At 40.5% G+C, this 12,491-nt stretch overlaps 1 long non-coding RNA gene across 1 annotated transcript in view; it reads left to right on the top strand.

The window, feature by feature from the left end:
- The window catches only part of LOC112618905, a 301,179-nt gene that overhangs the window by 182,466 nt on the left and 106,222 nt on the right, over positions 1 to 12,491 (top strand). The window contains exon 4 of the long non-coding RNA XR_003118138.1: positions 10,877 to 11,689. This is a non-coding gene — a long non-coding RNA (uncharacterized LOC112618905). The remainder of the gene's footprint in view (positions 1 to 10,876; positions 11,690 to 12,491) is intronic.

The following is a 12,491-nucleotide window of genomic DNA, read 5'->3' as shown; positions in this document are numbered from 1 at the left end:
TTGCCCAAATTGCTACAACACTTCTGTTTTAGTGGTCAATAAAGTTAATTGATGTATTTTCTTTCATCACTGAAAAATATTTATGTTTTTACACAATTGATCCTTGTTTGCTGTTGAAAAAAATTGAGATGGAGATAAAGAGACTGACAAAACTCATTTCAATACTCAGAAATAATTACTCAACATTTTCAAAAATGTTTTATTGTAAAATAACTTCATAGTTATAGGAAGGCTGTAAGAATAATACAGAGAACTCCCATATTCCCCTCAATGATTCCATATGTATATATTCAATATTCTACCTGTATATCTATTTACTATTTTTACTTATGTCACCATTTTTATATATTTATTTTATTATTTTTTATATATACATACAAACTTTTATATATATACATATCACATATATTTATATACACATAAATGATTCAGAAAAATATGTATATACATACACACACACATATATACATTTTTTTCTAAATTATTAATCATTTGAGTGACAGTTGCTTCTATCATAATCCTTCACTCTGAAGTGACTCTGAAGTACTTCAGGGTGTATCTCCTAAGAACAAAGTCATTCTGTTACATAACCACAATTCAATTATCAAATTTGAGAAACTAAGCATTGATATCATACTCCCATTTAAAATACAGCCGAAATTCAAATTTTATCAATTGTTTCAACAATGTTCTTTATAATAATTTTCCATGATCCTGAGTTCAATCACCAATCATGTATAAAATGTAGCTGTCATGTCTTGTAGCTTTTTTTCAATCCTCAGCCTTTCTTTATCTTTCATGACATTGACAATTTTGTGGAGAACAAACCAGTTGATTTCTAGAATGCCTTTCAATTGGTTTGATATTTCTTAATTTTGAAGTGGCTTTAAAAAGGTTATATGAACTCACTTTCAGTCCTGCTTTCCTATTCTCTTGAGATGCTAATTTATTCTGACTTTTGGTCCCTATCATTCTTCCAAGATTGCTTTTATTTAGGTCATTAGTGACCTTCATGTCACAAAATTCAATGGTCAATTCTCAGTCTTTCATTCAACCTCTTAGCAGAATTTGATAGAGTTTATCTCTTCAGCTTACTTGAGAGTACCATACTGCATACGCATTCCTAGTTCCACCACACCAATTAGTTGCAAAATCATGGAGATTCTATCTACTGTGAACCTCTATCCATTCTCTCTCATCTGTTGCTACTATAACTTCCTGATATGGTTTTTGTGTGTCCCCACCCAAATCTCATCTTGAATTGTAACTCCCACAGTTCCTACCAGTGGGAGGTGATTGACTGGCTCCTCTAGTGGGAGGTGATTGAATTATGGGGGTGGGTATTTCCTAAGCAGTGTTTGTGACAGTGAATGAACCTCACAAGGTCTGATGGTTTTAGAAACAGGAATTTCCCTACACAAGCTCTCTTTTGCCTGCTGCCATCCATGTGAGATGTGACTTGCTCCTCCTTACCTTCCACCATGATTGTGAGGCCTCCCTAGACATGTGGAACTGTAAGTCCGTTAAACCTTTTTCTTTTGTAAATTGCTCAGTCTTGGGTATGTCTTTATCAGCAGTGTAAAAAATGGACTAATACAGTAAATTGGTACCAGTAAGGTGGGGCATTGCTGAAAAGATGCCCGAAAATGTAAAAGTGACTTTGGAACTTGGTAACAGGCAGAGATTGGAACAGTTTGGAGGGCTCAGAAGAAGACAGGAAAATGTTGGAAAGTTTGGAACTTCCTAGAGACTTGTTGAATGGATTTGACAAAAATGCTGATAGTAACATGAACAATAAGGTCCAGGCTGAGGTATTCTCAGATGGGCATAAGAAACTTGTTGGGAACTGGAGCAAAAATGACTCTTGCTATGTTTTAGCAAAGGAACTGGTGGCATTTTGCCCCTGCCCTAAAGATTTGTGGAAATTTGAACTTGAGAGAGATGATTTAGGGTATCTAGCAGAAGAAATTTCTAAGCAGCATAGCATTCAAAATGTGACTTGGGTGCTGTTAAAGGCATTCCGTTTTATAAGGAAAGCAGAGCATATGAGTTTGGAAAATTTGCAGCCTGTCAATGTGACAGAAAAGAAAATCCCATTTTCTGAGGAGAAATTCAAGGGCTGCAGAAATGTGCATAAGTAACAAGGAGCTACATGCTAATCCCCAAGACAATGGGGGAAATGTCTCCAGGGCACATCAGAGGTCTTCCTGGCAGCCCCTCCTATCACAGACCCAGAGGCCTAGGAAGAGAACATGGTTTCATGGGCCAGGCCCAGTGCTCCTCTGCTCTGTGCAATCCAGGGACTTGGTGCTTAGTGTCCCAGCAACTCCAGCCATGGCTGAAAGGGGACAAGGTACAGCTTGATCCATGGCTTCACAGGGTGCAAGCCCAAAGCCTTGGCAGCTTCCACATGGTGTTGAGCCTACAGGTACACAGAAGTCAAGAATTGAGGTTTGGGAGCCTCTGCCTAGATTTCAGAGGATGTATGGAAAGCCTGGATGCCCAGGCAGAAGTTTGCTGCAGGGGTGAAGCTGTCGTGGAGAACCTCTGTGGAAGGGAAATGTGGGGTTGGAGCACCCACAGAGTCAGAGTCTCTACTGGGGCACCATGTAGTGGAACTGCAAGAAGAGGGCCACTGTTCTCCAGAACCCAGAATGGTAGATCCACCGACAGCTTGCACCTTTTGTCTGGAAAAGCCACTGGCACTCAACACCAGCCTATGAAAGCAGCCAGGAGGGAGACTGTACCCTGCAAAGCTACAGGGGCAGAGCTTACCAAGACTATGGGAACCCACCTCTTGCATCAGTGTGACCTGGATGCAAGACATGGATTCAAAGGAAATCATTTTGAAGCTTTAAGATTTGACTTCCCTGCTGGATTTTGGACTTGCATGAGTCCCATAGCCCCTTAGTTTTGGCCAATTTCTCCCATTTGGAACAGTGGTATTTACCCAATGCCTGTACTCCTATTGTATCTAGGATGTAATTCACTTGCTTTTGATTTTACAGGCTCATAGACAGAAGGGACTTGCCTTATCTCAGATCAGATGTTGGACTGTGGACTTTTGAGTTAATGCTGAAATGAGTTAAAGCTTTGGGGGACTGTTGGGAAAACATGATTGGTTTTGAAATGTGAAGACATGAGATTTCGGAGGGGCCAAGGGAAAAATGATATGGTTTAGCTCTGTCCCCACCCATATCTTATCTTGAATTATAACTTCCACAATTTCCACATGTCTTGGGAGGAACCCAGTGGGAGGTGATTGAATTATGGGGGTGGGTCTTTCCTGAACTGTTCTTGTGATAGTGAGTCTCATGAGACCTGTTGTTTTTAAGAACTGGAGTTTCCCTGCACAAACTCTCTCTTTGCCTGCTGCCATCCATGTGAGACGTGACTTGCTCCTCCTTGCCTTCTGCCATGATTGTGAGACCTCCCCAGCCACGTGGAACTGTAAGTCCATTAAACCTCTTCCTTTTGTAAATTGCCCGGTCTCAGTTATGTCTTTATCAGCAGTGTGAAAATGGACTAATACACCTCCCTAATTTTACATGTGAGTGAATTCCATTTATATTTTTACCATCTAGCCTTCGGGTCTCTAGAAATCAGCTTTTCCTTTGTAATTCAGCTTACAGTCCTCTGTTGAAGTTACGTTTCTGAAACTTGATTGCAAGTTGTTAGGAGTGTGGGTTCTGGCATAGAAAGACTCGAGTTGGAGTCTTGGCTCTGTAGACCAAAAGACAATGAGTGGGAATGATGATCTACATTCAGGGTTGGCAAATCTGGCTTGCTGCCTGCTGTGTAATAAACTCTATTGGAATGTAACCACACCCATTTATTTGTGTATTATACATGATTGCTTCCTCCTACAACTGCAGAATTAAGTACAGTCATCTATCACTTAATGGGGGATACCTTCTGAGAAATGCATTGTTAGGCAATTTCATTAATTGTTTGAACATCATAGAGTGTACTTATGTAAACTTAGATGGGATAGCCTACTGCACACCTAGACTAGATGGTATCACTTATTGCTCCTAGGCTACAAACCTGTACAACATGTTACTGTCCTGAATACTTTAGGCAATTGTAACACAATGGGAAGTATTTGTGTATCTCAACATAGAAAAGGTACAGTAGAAATATGGTATAAAGGATAACAAATGGTATATTTGCATAGGGCACTTACCATGAATGGAGCTTGCAGGACAAAATTGTCACTAAGGAATAGAAATTTTCCAGGTGATATGAATTTTTCAGCTCCATTATAATATCTGAGACCACCTTTGTGGTCTGTCATTGACCTAAATGTCATTATGTGGTGTGTGGCTATAGTTGTAACAGGGATGATAGGACCCACAAAGCCTAAATTATTTGCTATCTGGTCCTTACAAAGGAAGTTTGCAAATCTCTGATCTTTATCACAGAAGTGCCAGAATAGTTAAATATAATAATACATGAAAAGAAAATACCAATGTACCTGACATTGTAAATGCTTAGTAATTGTGAGTGATTGTCATTATCATCATGAGTTTATAATCTCTACTCACTGACCTCTGTGTTGTCAATTCACCCAATTAATCAGTGATCTTCATTCCTATTATTCAACATAAAGACTCACACTCATGGTGTAGTGCAAATATGGAGTTGGCATTTCAGTTTTACCTATTTTGTCTTCTACCACAACCCCAGTTGTCTTATAGATAGTTCTTCCTTAATGTCCATTCCTCAAATATCATAGGCCCTGTGATGGTTAATACTGAGTGTCAACTTGATTGGATTGAAGGATACAAAATATTAATCCTGGGTGTGTCTGTGTGGGTGTTGCCAAAGGAGATTAACATTTGAGTCAGTGGGCTGGGGAAGGCAGATCCATCCTTAATCTGGTGGGCACAACCTAATCAACTTACAGTGAATATAAAGCAAGCAGAAAAGCATGAGAGGAGAGACTGCCCTAGCCTCCAAGCTTACATCTTTCTCCTGTGCTGGATGCTTCCTGCCCTAAACTTCAGACTCCAGGTTCTTCAGTTTTGGAACTCAGACTGGCTCTCATTGCTCCTCGGCTTACAGGCAGCCTACTGTGGGACCTTGTGATTGTGTAAGTTAATACTTAATAAACTCCCTTTTTTATGTATCATATTAGTTCTGTCTCTCTAGAGAAGCCTGACTAATACAGATTTTGGTACCAGAAGTGGGGTTTTTGCATGCCTGGCTCCACGCCAGTGAGCCAGGCTTCTTACGCATTTAAAGTTCGAGAATAGATTGAGATCGATTTGGCCCCAAGACCTCTAATCATTTGCTTTACTGAGTAAAATTGCATGGGGTGAGGGCTATTATGATGGGAAATGCCAAATGGAAGCCATTAGAACTGACTTTACCTAGAAAAATTGTAAATCAAAAACAATACCGCATCCCTGAAGGGACTGCGGACATTAGTGCCACCATCAAGGACTTGAAAGACTTAGGGGTGGAGATTTCCACATTTCCATTCAACTCTCCCATTTGGTCTGTGCAGAGGACAGATAGATCTTGGAGAATGGCAGTGGATTATCATAAGCTTAACCAAGTGGTGACTCCAATTGCAGCTGCTGTACCTGATGTAATTTTTATTGCTTGAGCAAATTAACACACCTCCTGATACCTGGTATGCAGCCATTGACTTGGCAAATGCCTTTTTCTCCATTTCTCTCCATAAGGCCCACCAGAAGCAATTTGTCTTCAGCTGGAAAGGCCAGCAATATACCTTTACTGTCTACCTCAGGGCTATATCAACTCTCCAGCTTTGTGTCACAATCTTACTCAGAAGGACCTTGATCATTTTTCGCCTTCACAAGATATCACACTGGTCCATTACATTGAGGACATTATACTGACTGGATCCAGTGAGCAGTCTTGCAAACACACTGGACTTATTGGCAAGACATTTGCATGCCAGAGGATGGAGAATAAATCTGACTAAAATTCAGAGAACTTCTACTTCAGTGAAATTTCTAGGGCTCCAGTAGTGTGGGGCCTGTCAAGATATTCCTTCTAAGGTGAAGGATAAGTTGCTGCCTTTGGCCTCTCCTACAATCAAGAAAGGCACAATGCCTAGTGGGCCTATTTGGATTTTGGAGGCAACACATTCCTCATTTGGGTTTGTTACTCTGGCCCATTTACCAAGTGACCTGAACGGCTGCCAGTTTTGTGTGGGATGCAGAACAGGAGAGGCTCTGCAACAGGTCCAGGCTGCTGTGTAAGCTGCTCTGCCACTTGGGCCATATGACCCAGTAGATCCAGCGGTGCTTGAGGTGTCAGTGGCAGACAGGATGCTGTTTGGAGCCTTTGGCAGGCCCAATAGGTGAATCACAATAGAGGCATCTAGGATTTTGGAGCAAGGCCCTGCCATCTTCTTCAGATAACTACCGTCCTTTCGAGAGACAGCTCTTGGCCTGTTACGGCACTTTGGTGGAAATTGAACATTTGACCATGGGTCATCAAGTCACCTTGTGACTTGAACTGCCTGTCATGAACTGGGTGCTTTCTGACCCATCTAGCCATAAAGTATCATGGCACAGCAGCAGCATTGCATCATCAAATGGAAGTGGTGTGTGTGTGATCGGGCTCAAGCAGGTCCTGAAGGCACAAGTAAGTTACATAAGGAAGTGGCTCAAATGCCCATAGTCTCCATTCCTGCCACCCTGTCTTCTCAACCCCAGCCTGCAGTGATGATGGCCTTGTGGAGAGCTCCCTGTGATCAGTTGACAGAGGAAGAGAAGACTAGGGCCTGGCTTACGGATTGTTCTGCATGATATGCAGGCACCACCAGAAAGTGGACAGCTGCAGCACTCCAGCCCCTTTCTAGGACATCCCTGAAAAACAGCAGTAGAGGGAAATCTTCCCAGTAGGCAGAACTTTGAGAAGTGCACCTTGTTGTGCACTTTGCATGGAAGGAGAAATGGTCAGATGTGTGATTACATGCTGATACATGGGCTGTAGCCAATGGTTTGGTTTGATGGTCAGGGACCTGGAAGAAGCACGATTGGAAAACTGGTGACAAATTTGGGGAAGAGGTATGTGGATGGATCTCTCTGAGTGGTCAAAACCTGAAGATATTTGTATCACATGTGAGTGCTCAGCAATGGGTGACCTTAGCAGAGGAGGAGTTAAATAATCAAGTGGATAGAATGACCTGTTCTGTGGACACCACTCAGCCTCTTTCACCAGCCACCCTTGTCATCGCTCAGTGGGCCTATGAACAAAGTGGCCATGTTGGCAGGGATGAAGGTTACGCATGGGCTCAGCAACATGGACTTCCACTCACCAAGGCTGACCTGGATACAGCCACTGCTGAGTGCCCAGTTTGCCAGCAGCAGAGACCAACACTGAGCCCTTGATATGGCACCATTCCTCGGGGTGATCAGACAGCTGTCTGGTAGCAGGTTCACTAAATTGGACCTTTTCCATCATGGAAAGGGCAGAGATTTGTCCTCACTGGAATAGACACTTACTCCGATATGGGTTTGCCTATACTGCACGCAATGCTTCTGCCAAGACTACCATCCGTGGACCCACAGAATGCCTTATTCACCATCATGGTATTCCATACAGCATTGCCTCTGACCAAGGCACTCACTTTAAGGCTAAAGAAGTGCAGCAGTGGGCTCATGCTCATGGAATTCACTGGTCTTACCATGTTCCCCAACATCCTCAAGCAACTGGATTAATAGAACAGTGGAATGGCCTTTTGAAGTCACAATTACAATGCCAACTAGGTGACAACACTTTGCAAGGATGAGGCAGAGTTCTCCAGAAGGCCACGTATGCTCTGAATCAGTGTCCCACATATGGTACTCTTTCTCTCATAGCCAGGATTCACAAGTCCAGGACTCAAGGGGCGGAAGTAGAAGTGGCACCAGTCACCATCACCCCTAGTGATCCACTAGCAAAATTGTTCTTCCTGTTCCCAAGACATTACGTTCTGCTGGCCTAGAGGTCTTAGTTCCAGAGGGAGGAATGCTGCCACCAGGAGACACAATAACAACTCCATTAAACTGGAAGTTAAGGTTGCCACCTGGACACTTTGGGCTTCTCCTGCCTTTAAGTCAACAGGCTAAGAAGGAAGTTACAGTGTTGGCTGAGGTGATTGACCTGGACTATCAAGATGAAATCAGTTTACTCCACAACAGCGGTAAGGAAGCATAGGTGTGGAATACAGGAGCTACATTAGGGAATCTTTTAGTATTCCCATGCCATGTGATTAAGGTCAACGGGAAACTCCAACAGTCCAATCCAGGCAGGACTACAAATGGCCCAGATTCCTCAGGAATGAAGGTTTGGGTCACTCCACCAGGAAAAAAACAAAACAAAAAAGCAAAAAAAACCCATGACCTGCTGAGATGCTTGCTGAAGGCAAAGGGAACACAGAATGGGAAGTTGAAGAAGGTAGTCACCAATACCAGCTATGACCACGTGACCAGCTGCAGAAACAAGGACTGTAATTGTCATGAGCATTTCCTCCTTCTTTTGCGAAAAACATGTTTGTGCATGTATACACTTCTATTAAGAAAATATCTTCATTTTATTTCCTTTTCCTTTATCATGTGACATAAGATGTACTGACTTCATATCAGCGTTTAAATATTGTTAACTTTATGTAATAGTATTTGCGTTGGGGATTGTTGCGTTTCCCGTTGTTCTAAGGATAGTTGTATTATGCTAGGCATAATTGTGTCCTTGTTATTGTCTTTATTTGAAAATTATTTATGATCTCAGGAGATGTGTATGGGTTCAAGTTGACAAGGAGTGGACTTGTGATGATTAATACTGAGTGTCAACTTCATTGGATTGAAGGATACAAAGTACTAATCCTGGGTGTGTCTGTGCGGGTGTTGCCAAAAGAGATTAACATTTGAGTCAGTGGGCTGGGGAAGGTAGATCCACCCTTAATCTGGTGGGCACAATCTAATCAGCTTCCAGTGAATATAAAGCAGGCAAAAAAATGTGAAGAGGAGAGACTGGCCTAGACTTCCAGCCTACATCTTTCTCCTGTGCTGGATGCTTCCTGCCCTCGAGCACTGGACCCCAAGTTCTTCTGTTTCAGGACCCAGACTGGCCCTCTTTGCTCCTCAGCTTGCAGACAGCCTATTGTGGGACCTTGTGGTTGTGTAAGCTAATACTTAGTAAACTCCCCTTTTCATATATATCTATATATGGATATGTATCTTACATATATTATATATGTTTATATGTATACATATGTAAATATGTATATGTATGTATATATATAAATATATATATATCTATCCATCTTAGTTCTGTCCCTCTAGAGAACCCTGACTAGTACAGGCCCCAAATTCTTTTTTAAAAACTTTTTCAATTTGTAACTGATATATAATAGACGTGTATTCTTTTATCTTCTCTTTGAAATGGGCTTTTCCTCCTCAATTGCAAATTTCTGTGAAATTCAGTACTATTGATGCAGTCTTGAAATGAAGCTTAAAGATGTAGAGAACTTTGTGACTCACAAAACATTAGAAGTATGGGCTTTTTAAGCCAAAAGAGAATCATAAAGTTGAGCTGTCTTGTTTCTTATAAGTCAGGAAATTTCTTTCCTTCATTCAGTGCATCAGTTTGTGGTGAAATTATATTTATTCTTCTTTTTAAGTGTTTATTTGTCACACCCATTTATTCTCATTTCTACTGAACCCTTTCATGCAAACATTCATTTCTTTATCCACTGACTCCATCATTCATTCATTCCACTGATGTTTATCAAGCATCATTAAATGGTATGTATTGAGCAAGACACTGAGGATATGGCAGTAAATAAGATTCAGCACCTGCCCTGCAAAGTTATGATAAATATTTATGGAAATCTATGTTCATTAGTAATAACAAAAACTAAATTCTGATGTCAGTAGTCAAGCTGATTGCTTATTCACTTTTTCTCCTCTCTGGCTCTAGAATTAAGCTTTTTGGGGTTGCAGATGCTTTGCGTTAGGATATATTCATCTGTCTCTATTTATATGTGGTCTGTGGGGAAACATCTCTTCTACTTGTACCATGATCTTCTCATAGTTCATCTCAGAAATTGGCACTGGTGGTTTGGTTTTAATCTGATGATTTTCAAAAAGCACCTTGCAAATTTCCTGGCATTCTATACAGTTTCTTTGACTAACACTGCAGGATAGAAAAGGAATGGGAGCAAGAAGGTAGGCTCCTTCCTTCAACTAGAACAATGTCATATTTATCATGATACATTAATCACTTACAAGACCTTCAAGGACAGAGTTCTGAGGTTTTGAAAAAAGTTTTAAAAAATTAATATCCTATTTATAATAGATATTCACTTTTAATTTTGAATTTCTTCAGATAATTATAGTTCAATATGAAAAATAATAATAAAGATCTTTTATGAACATTTACCATGTGGTTTTTAATTCTCCCAACAACAGGAGGTACCGTAATTTTGCCTGCCTGTTCAGGCGAATAAGTTTGGGGTCAGAGAGCTTTGAAGTGACTTTTCCTATATCCCCTGGTTTATAGGGCAGAGCTAAGAAACAAAGCCTGACGTGTTTGACTCAGTGCTTTGCCTTTAACCACTCTACTCTTCTGCTTTATGTACTTTGTAGACTGCTCTCCCCCTTTCACCACCCTGCATTATTTCACTCTTTATTTTGATTTTTTTCCCAAGTCACATGTGCAATAGTCCTTTGCTTTTTGTTTACTTTTGTCTGTGTGTTTGGTTTCTGTTTTCTTAACAAAACACATTTGCATGCCTCTGATTCCTTCTCCCACCAATCTGTCCCCCACACTTGTCAAATTAATCTACCCCAATACCATTCTCTTCATTTCTTTGTCTTATTTAGAATCTTCTAATTATCCCTATTTCCTACAGTGACATTTCCCAAAGCATGTTCTTCAAGATGTTAATATTCTATTTAAATGAAAGAAAAAGGAAGAAAGAAAAAGAAAGGAAGAAAAGAAGAAGGAAGAAAAAGAAGGGAGGGAGAAGAAAGGAAAGAAAAAGAAAAGATAAACTCGTAAGTTTGGAAAGCACTTTCATTACAGAAAGATTTATCAGACTATTATGTTAATATCCATGTGACACTAAGAAAGAAATCATCTGTTGGAGATAAATATAGAATAGTTTCAAAATCTGCTTTCTCTACATCAGAGTGTCTGGGTTTAAGTGACCTTTCCCAGTGTTCTATGTTCTTTGTCAAATGACTTCGTCTCTCTGATTTTAGTTCCCTGATCTGCAAAACTAGATAATGATTATGACCTCTGAAATGGCCTGCAACTATCCTCTCACACTGTGTTCACACAGTGTCTCTTCCCCCATGAGAAAGGACTGACTTGTGTAGCCCACAGGATGTTACAGAGTTGTATTCAAAGCTGAGTCATGAAAGACACTGTATCTCCTCCTTGCTCTGTCTTGGATAACTTGCTCTGGAGGAAGCCAACTGCCATGTCATGAGGACCCTCTAAGAGCCCATTAGAATGCCCATGTAGAGAAAAAACCTTCAACCAATAACCAGCACCAACATGGCAGCCACGTGAGTAAGCCAACTGGGAAGTGCATCCTAAGGACATAATCAAGCCCTCAGAGGACTTCAGCTAAGGCTGATGACTTGACTGCAACTAAATGAGAGACATTGAGTCTGAACTCCCAGGCAAGATGCTACCAAACTCTTGACCTATAGAAAAGGTGAGAGAATAAATGTTCATGGTTGTTTTAAGCCAGTTTTTAGGGTAATTTGTTACACAACAATAAATAACAAATACAATGATGATGATGTTGGTGATGATAGTATCTACTTACCAAAAACGACAAATGATAATGCAAATAGTAAACTTAGCCATGGTTCAGAGCAAGAGTAAGCATTAAACCAAAGTTCTACATTAATAATAGAGGTAAAAGTCATATGAAGCATATCTTAAATACATGATTTCCTCTTCTTATGGAGCAGTAAGGAAATTGTGCTTTCTGAAATATACTTTGAAGAATCTTCTCTAGAGTCTAAATATTCTAGGGGTTTATATGAGGCATCCCTATCTGGGTCTCATCCATTCCCCAAATTGTTCTCTAACTCTGCCAAAATAGACCTTGTATTTTGCACATTCTACCTGTAAACTTATTACCCCATTCAGCATCATAAGGCTTGCTCTTCATGTTCCCTTCCTTCCTATAAGACATGTTTTAAATCCCACCCTCGTGAAATTCCACACACAGATGATTTCTGTAGGGCCAAGACTATGTGTGAGGTTCTCAAAGGTGGAATAAAGTATTAATTATTCAAATCATCTTGGTTTGAATAATTAGATGGTGTTACACAATGGCAGGAAGTAAAGAAGTGCAGGAATATACCTCATATAGCCAAACAAAAACAACAAACTTTTAAACTAAAAACAGTGCAAAACCAGCCACCGCAAACCTTAGATAGTAAATACTGCAAATAATGAAAAATTACCAGTGTAAATAAGTCATGTGTACATATGAAGAAGGAGTT

The sequence above is a fragment of the Theropithecus gelada genome, chromosome 2 (genome assembly GCF_003255815.1).
Source record: "Theropithecus gelada isolate Dixy chromosome 2, Tgel_1.0, whole genome shotgun sequence".
In the NCBI taxonomy this organism is placed as follows: domain Eukaryota; kingdom Metazoa; phylum Chordata; class Mammalia; order Primates; family Cercopithecidae; genus Theropithecus; species Theropithecus gelada.
The sequence above is the reverse complement of the archived record's forward strand: the minus strand, read 5'-3'. Positions and strand labels throughout refer to the sequence as shown.